The sequence below is a fragment of the Scylla paramamosain genome, unplaced genomic scaffold (genome assembly GCF_035594125.1).
Source record: "Scylla paramamosain isolate STU-SP2022 unplaced genomic scaffold, ASM3559412v1 Contig48, whole genome shotgun sequence".
Taxonomy (NCBI): Eukaryota; Metazoa; Arthropoda; class Malacostraca; order Decapoda; family Portunidae; genus Scylla; species Scylla paramamosain.
Window position 1 is genome coordinate 20,423 of NW_026973713.1, and position 7,723 is coordinate 28,145.

A 7,723-nucleotide genomic window follows, 5' to 3' on the forward strand; every position below is an offset into this window, starting at 1 on the left:
AGGAGTAACGTACCAACACTACCTAGAAGATATTGAAGGGCCCTTAAGGAACTACGGAACAACAACGATATAGTCGTCACCACTGCCGACAAAGGGGGAGCAGTTGTAATCATGAACAGGCACGACTATGTGAAGAAAATGGAGGACCTGCTCGCCGACCAGGATACATACCACGCACAGAGCACCGGAAAGGCAGCGGAAGAGGGCAGGATGTTCACCACCGTCGTAAGAAGAATCCTCAACAAGACGGAGAGGGGCAGGAATCTTCTGCCTCTACTGGAGGAAAACCCAGACGCTCCCAGGATGAGGGGCCTGCCGAAGACCCACAAACCAAGTTTTCCGCTACCCCCTCATCACCTCCGGCGTGGGTAGCGCCCCTCACAAACTGGCAAAGCTTCTCGCGAAGCCTTTGTCATCAGGCCTAGGAAGCATCAGTGACGCACACTTAAGAAACTCTAGTGACCTCATCGAGAGGTTAAAAAGTGTTAACATGTCCAGGAAAAAGATGGTGAGCTTTGACGTGACGTCTCTTTTCATTAACGTTCCGGTGGATGGCGCCTGACGTGCAGTGCAGAAAGTGCTGGAGAATATAAGTGACGTTCGCCTACCAGTGTGCAAGCCAGATTCCATGAAGTTGGTGGAATTGTGCGTCAGATTTGGATCGGTTTCCTTTAATAACTCAGAGTATAGGCAACACGAAGGGCTTGCTATGGATCCCCATTAAGTGCCGTGATGGCTTCTCTTTTCATGGAGATGCTAGAGAGTGATTATTACTCACGCATAATAAGTAAGTTAACACATTGGTTCAGATACGTGGATGATGTTCTAGTGGTCACTGATGTGAGAACGAATATCGACAGGCTGAAGGAGAGACTGAACTGTATTCACCACAAGATACAGTTCACTGTGGAGGAAGAAATGAATGGGCAGATTCCTTTTCTCGATGTCCTCGTGGTGAAAACAGGCAATACTGTCTCCTTCAGTGTACAGAAAACCAACAAAGACGATTACATCCACTTCCTCAGTGTGCATGACACACGGACAAAAAGGGGCGTAGTGATAGGGTTTTTTCTACGAGCTTACCGTGTGTGCAGTGACGCTTACCTAGAGGAGGAAGTGCGGTACATAACTGACGCCTTCACCAAGCTGGGATACCAGAAGGGTCTGCTGGCGGACCTCAAAGGCAAGGCGCGCAGGTTTCTTGAGAGGAAGGACAGAGAGAAGGAACAAAAGAAGTATCTCATTCATTATTACTATTATTATTATTATTATTATTATTATTATTATTATCATTATTATTATTATTATTATTAACAATATTTTTATAGCAACAACAACATCAACAACAATAATAATAATAATAATGATAATAACAATAATAATAATAATAGTAGTAGATATAATAATAATAATAAAATGATAATAATAATAATAATTATTATAATAATAATGATGATAATAATAATAATAATGATAATAATAATAATAATAATAATAATAATAATAATAATAATAATGATAATGATATTGATAATGATAATGATGATAATGATAATGATGATAATAATAATTATATATATATATATATATATATATATATATATATATATATATATATATATATATATATATATATATATATATATATATATATATATATATATATATATATATATATATATATATATATATATATATATATTTATTTATTATTATTATTATTATTATTATTATCATTATTATTATTATTATTATTATTATTATTATTATTATTATTATTATTATTATTATTATTATTATTATTATTTATTATTATTATCAATATTATTATTATTATATTAATATTAGTAGTAGTTGTAGCAGTAGTACCAATAATAAAGTCCTTCCTACATAAAAAAATAACAATAAAATATTTTTATCATTATTATTATTATTATTATTATTATTATTATTATTATTATTATTATTATTATTATTATTATTATTATTATTACTATTGTTATTATTATTATCATTATTACTATTATCATTATTATTATCATTATTATTATCATTATTATTATTATTATTATTATCATTATTATTATTATTATATAATAATATCCCGGGCGGGATACGCCCGGTGTGTGGTTGGCAGGACACGCAAGGTGTGTGTGTCTGGCGGGGCCTGGCCTGACACTCCGGTGTGTGCCTGTCAGGATACGCCCGTTGTATGCCTTCTGGGGCCTGGTGGGACACGCCCGGTGTTTGCCTGGCGGGGCTTGGTGGGACACGTTCAGTGTGTACCTGGCGGGGCCTGGCGGGACATGCCTCGTATGTGCCTGCCAGGATACGCCCAGTGTGTGCCTGGGGGTACCTGACGAGACACACCTGGTGTGTGCCGGGCGGGACAACGCCTGTGTATGCCTGGTAAAACACACCAGGTGTGTGCCTTGAGGGGTATGGCGGAACACTCATGGTGTGTGCCTTAGAGGACATGCTAAGTGTCTTCCTAGATGGGCATGGCATGGGGAGGGAAGCCTGCTCCACAAAAGGCAGTGAGGCAGTGAGTGTCCTGCGGCACTGTACTTCACTGCCGCACCACCAGGTGGAAAGCCTCCTGGAGCTGGCACTGAAGCAGCTCCTCCGGCAGTGCCGCGATGGCCAGCGCCACCTCGTGGAGGGAGGGGCGGCAGCTCGGGTCCTCGCGGGTGCAGCACTGTCCCAGCCACCACAGAGGCACCGCCAGCCAGGGCTGGACGCAGTCCTCTGCGAGGCCCTGCAGCAGAAAGCCCAGGCTGAACACGTCCCCCGAGGGGAACACGGGCCGCCGCGCCCTCACCTCTGGCGCCATCCAGGGGCACTCATTGGCGAACCCTTCCCTTGGGGAGAAACCCTCGCCCATCTCCAGGGTGAAGTCCCCGGCGACACGCCCCGCGCGGCACGCCCACCCGAGGTCGATGACGTGCAGCACGGGGCGGTGCACGCCGCCCGAGACTGTGATGTTGTCAGTCTTGAGGTCGTTGTGCACCACGCCCTTGGCGTGCACCTCCCCCAGGCGGCGGCACAGCAGGCCTAGGGAGCGCAGCACGCCCTGCACGGAGCACTGCCGCAGGAATTTGTCGAAGGGCTCGCCGACAAACTCCTGGATGATGGTGGGGGGGCCGAAGCCCAGGGCCAGGGGGCGCGGCACCCCACCAGCCCCGCGCAGCTCCAGCATGAGCCGCGCCTCCCGCATCATCGGCAGCAGTACGTCCTCGTGCACGAACTCCTTCCTGACGGCGTGCACGCCCCCGTACAGCAGGCGCCGCACGCAACCGTTGCCGCCGCGCCCCAGGAAGGAGCCGGCGTCCAGAGCGCACATCTCCTCCTCCCTCAGGAAGGGGATGCGGTGGTTCAGGAAGTCAATGTCGCCTTCCTGGGCCTCCTTCTTCTGCCGCAGGCGCTGCCAGTGCTTCGTACACATCCTGCAGGCCGTGGGCAGGATCCACGCCAAGCACACCACGGTCTGCAGGACAGCCTGCATCAAGGCCGCCGCCTTGTCCTCCAGGGATGCGAGCCACGCCACCAGCAGTAGCACCGCCCACGCCCACAGCACCACGGGGGAGGGCCCCTTGACGCTGGGGTGACACTTCCCCGTGGACTTTCCCTTGGCCCTCAGTGGTACCACGCCTCCCTGGAGGAAGCCTGACGGCACCTGTGCCTCAGTGGCAGGGGCGGCAGGAGGGGCATTGTCGCATCCTGTCATAAGTGCTTCGCTTCCTGCTCGCCGAGGCATGTCCTCCAGGTGAGGCCTCGTGGTGCTCACGCCGGGAGCCGTGCCCGCGCCGGCAAGAGCATCGTTGCCCGCACCTGGTGGGGGGCTCGTGCAAGGCAGCGCCCCTCCCCGAACCTTGTTCACAGTGCCAGGCGGGGGGCTCGTGCAGAGCAGCGCCCAGCCCTGAGCCTTGCTCACCACACCAGGAGGGGGACTGGTGCTGGGAAACGCTCCGCTCCGAGCCTTGCTCACCGCGCCAGGTGGGAGGCTTGTGCAGGGCAGCGCCCCGCCCAGCACGTGCAGTGCCGGGTCTGACTCCTGCACGCCCCAGGACAGGCGCACGCCCTCGCTGCTGGAGAGGAGCTGCAGCGTGAGGTGGGCGGGCCCTGCGTGCTGGGCGGCCAGCAGGTCTGCCAGCGTCCCCTGCGTGGTCTTCCTCACGCCGCGGCTCGTCCACGCCCGCAGCTTGAGAGGCGCCTCTGGGGGTAATCTTGCCAGCCCTTTCAAGTCCAGCCTCTTGTGCCCGGCGACATTCCGCCACTCCCCCGACGCCGCCCGACGCCACCCGTCTGCCGGGAAGGCGAAGGCGGCCACCTGGCGGCTCCTCGCCAGCCAGCAACGGCTCGCCCGCCCCACGGTAAGGTGTGCGCGGCGCACCCCCAGGTGGGGCGAGGCCGCAACAGCGGCGCAGCGCACGAAAGACATCCACTCAGTTCTAGGCATGACCACCGACTGACGAGACTCCCCCGGAGAGGGGTTTATATACCCCAACCCGCGGTACCCTGTGGTCACGTGACCGCAGGCCTGGGGTGGTCACGTGACCCCATCCCCAGGGTGGTCACGTGACCACACCAGCCCGCTGCCCCCGGTGGTCACGTGAACACACCAAGCCGAAGCCCTTACGGCCTTTCCCTCCTTCTTTTCTTCCACACCCTCCTCCCCCCAATACACGCCCCTTACTCATATCCCCCATTCACGCCATTCCCCCCTCACCCCTGCCGAAGAAGAACAAGAACAAAAGCAAGAAGAACAAGAACAAAAACAAGAAGAACGAGAATTAGAATAAGAAGAAAAATAACAATAATAACAAGAGCAAGACCAAGAATAACAAGAAAAGCAAAAAGAACAAGAAAAAAACAAGAAAACAATAACAAGAAGAATAAGAACAAGAACAAGAAGAACAAGAACAAGAACAAGAATAGAACAAGGGGTGGAGGAGGAAGAGGGAAGGAGGAGGAGGAGGAGGAGGAGGAGGATGAGGAGGAGGAGGGGAGTAGCGCATTAATGGACTTACTGTATCTTTTTGTTTGTTTGTTTAAATGTTACTTGTATGGTCAGCATCACTAGTGTGAACAGTTACCATTAACATCAGTATCAGTCATTACAATACATTGTTGTGTTTGAATACAAAGGAAGGAGAGAGTCAGACACAGGAGGCAGTGATCCTCATCAGCCCCACCTGAAACCCTTGAGTTGTGTGGCCAGGTGTGGCCAGGAACACGTTCTGATCACACACACACACACACACACACACACACACACACACACACACACACATACACACACATTCTTTCTAATCTGACAGTGTCACCTCTCGTGATTGCCGTGTGATTGATTTCCTTGCAATAATCGTTCAGTATTTACTTTATGAGATCCATTCAGTATTTCAAAAGTTCAGTTCATCCTTGGTTTGGTGGGAGAGACCAAGTGTGGCCGCTTGAGTCTCTTGGTGGCCTGAGTGAGTGTCGCAGTGTCTTGATTGCTGCTGGCGATTTGTGATCAGTATTTCCTGAAGTGAAGCCTGACATCATATTTGCCTTTTTGCCAGCCGCTGTACACTGACCGCTCATTTGTAGATTTGCTTATGTTAATCTGTGGCAGGTCTTGTTCTTGCTTAACATTATCCAGCTCTTGACCGCTCCTGGTACTAAAGATTTGATTATCATCACCAATATGCATAACTGTGCATTTCTGTACGTTGCAGGACATCTGCCATTTCATTAGTCTGTTAAGGTACTCCTGAATCTTACTGCAGTCTTCATCGCACGATGCCTTGCCACCTCACGTTGTGTCATCTGCGAATGTCGCTACTTTTGACGTAGGATCACTTCCTAAATCGCTGATATACTTTCTGAAGAGTGGTGGCCCCAACACTGACCTCTGAGCACACCACTGATTACGTTACGCCAACTCGATGCTTCTCCATTCCAAACACCGCGTTGCTCACGATCTGAGAACCAGTCCTTCGCCACGCACACACACGTTCTTCTGTTCCACGTGATCGCAGTGTTGAGATCAGCCTGGTGTGAGTAGCCTTATCAGATGCTTTTCGGAAGTCCAGGTAAATTGCTTCAAACAGTGCTCGGACATCCCGTCTCGCGTATACTCCTTTAAGGAAATCTAATCAGTCAGTCAGGCATAATCTGTTACAACGAAAGCCGTGCTGGTTGTCTACTTCGTTTTGTTCAAGAAATTATTCTGTTTTGTCTCTTACAATTTTCCTAAATAACTTCATTATGACTGACGTGAGACTAACAGCTCCACAGTTTAGAGCTTTTTATTTACTTATTTATTTAGTTTTATTTATGTTTTTATTTATCTATTTATTTATTTATTTATTTATTTATTTATTCATTATTATTATTTTTTATTATTATTTTTATTATTATTATTATTATTATTTTATTTATTTTATTTATTTATTTTTTTTTTTGAGCAGGGTTGTATTCACCTTTTTCTATCCGTGGGCTATTTTAGGTTGAGCGGGTGACTTGTTGAATAGTAATGTCACTGAGCTTTCTAGTTGGATGCAACATTCTTTGAACACCCTCGCTGATTGTATCGTCAGGTCCAAGGAATTTATTGGGATGAATTATTTGTACGTATTTTCGCAATTCATGGCTGTATTTCGGTTATGGTGAGTATTTACTCATCCTTGAGAGAGAGAGAGAGAGAGAGAGAGAGAGAGAGAGAGAGAGAGAGAGAGAGAGAGAGAGAGAGAGAGAGAGAGAATCTTATAACACATGGTGAAGCCAGTCACTCTTAAGCCGAGGCAGGATGTGAATATCAACACTGACACGGCGAGGGTTCCACGTGGGCTCATGTAAAAATAAATAAATAAATAAGTAATGATAGTGATAATAGCAATAATAATAATAATAATAATAATAATAATAATAATAATAATAATAATGATAATAATAATAATAATAATAATAATAATAATAATAATAATAATAATAACAAGGATAATAATAATAAATAGATATATAAATAAAACAAACATAGCTTACTAAAAATGAACTCGTTATCAATTGTGTATTAATGAGAAAACGATACGATAGTTTCATCATGTGTAAGAAATATTAAAATGAGATCAAGAAACTCTCCTAATCATGGTGTCAGCACGTCAACACAATGACATCTTTGTGTTGTATCGTAGGAGCCAGTCTTGGGGCCTCTCCTTCCCTGTCAATAAGTGTGCCTGTGTCCACTGTTGTAAATAATCCTTTCCTCTGCATGGTTATCTAATCTGTAATCACCCTATTCCCAATAAAACTTCCTTCAGAGACCTAGGCATTCTACTTGATTCCTCCTTGAAATTCCATCTGCACACTGAAGAGGTGTTCTGTAAAGCTAATGGAATTGCAAACAGCATCCTGAGAGGAGCAGTACGCAGTTCATGACTCAAGTGTTCATTACACACATTGGTCGTATCATTAAGTTGGGCAGTGTGTTGTGGAACACTCGGTATATTGGTGAGTTACATCTGCTGGAGTCTGTACAGAGACCAACAAAGTGGACGGGCTTGCGCATATTCCACTCGCTGAGAGTGTCTACGATGAATTTGTTTTCAGTTAAGGGAAGGTTAATTCATGCTGACTTGTTAATAGTTTGGAAGATTATGAATGATCTTACCCTCATCTGAGTGGCCTTTTAGGGAGAGTGACCTATAAATCATACTAGCGGAAGTAGGAATACTTATGT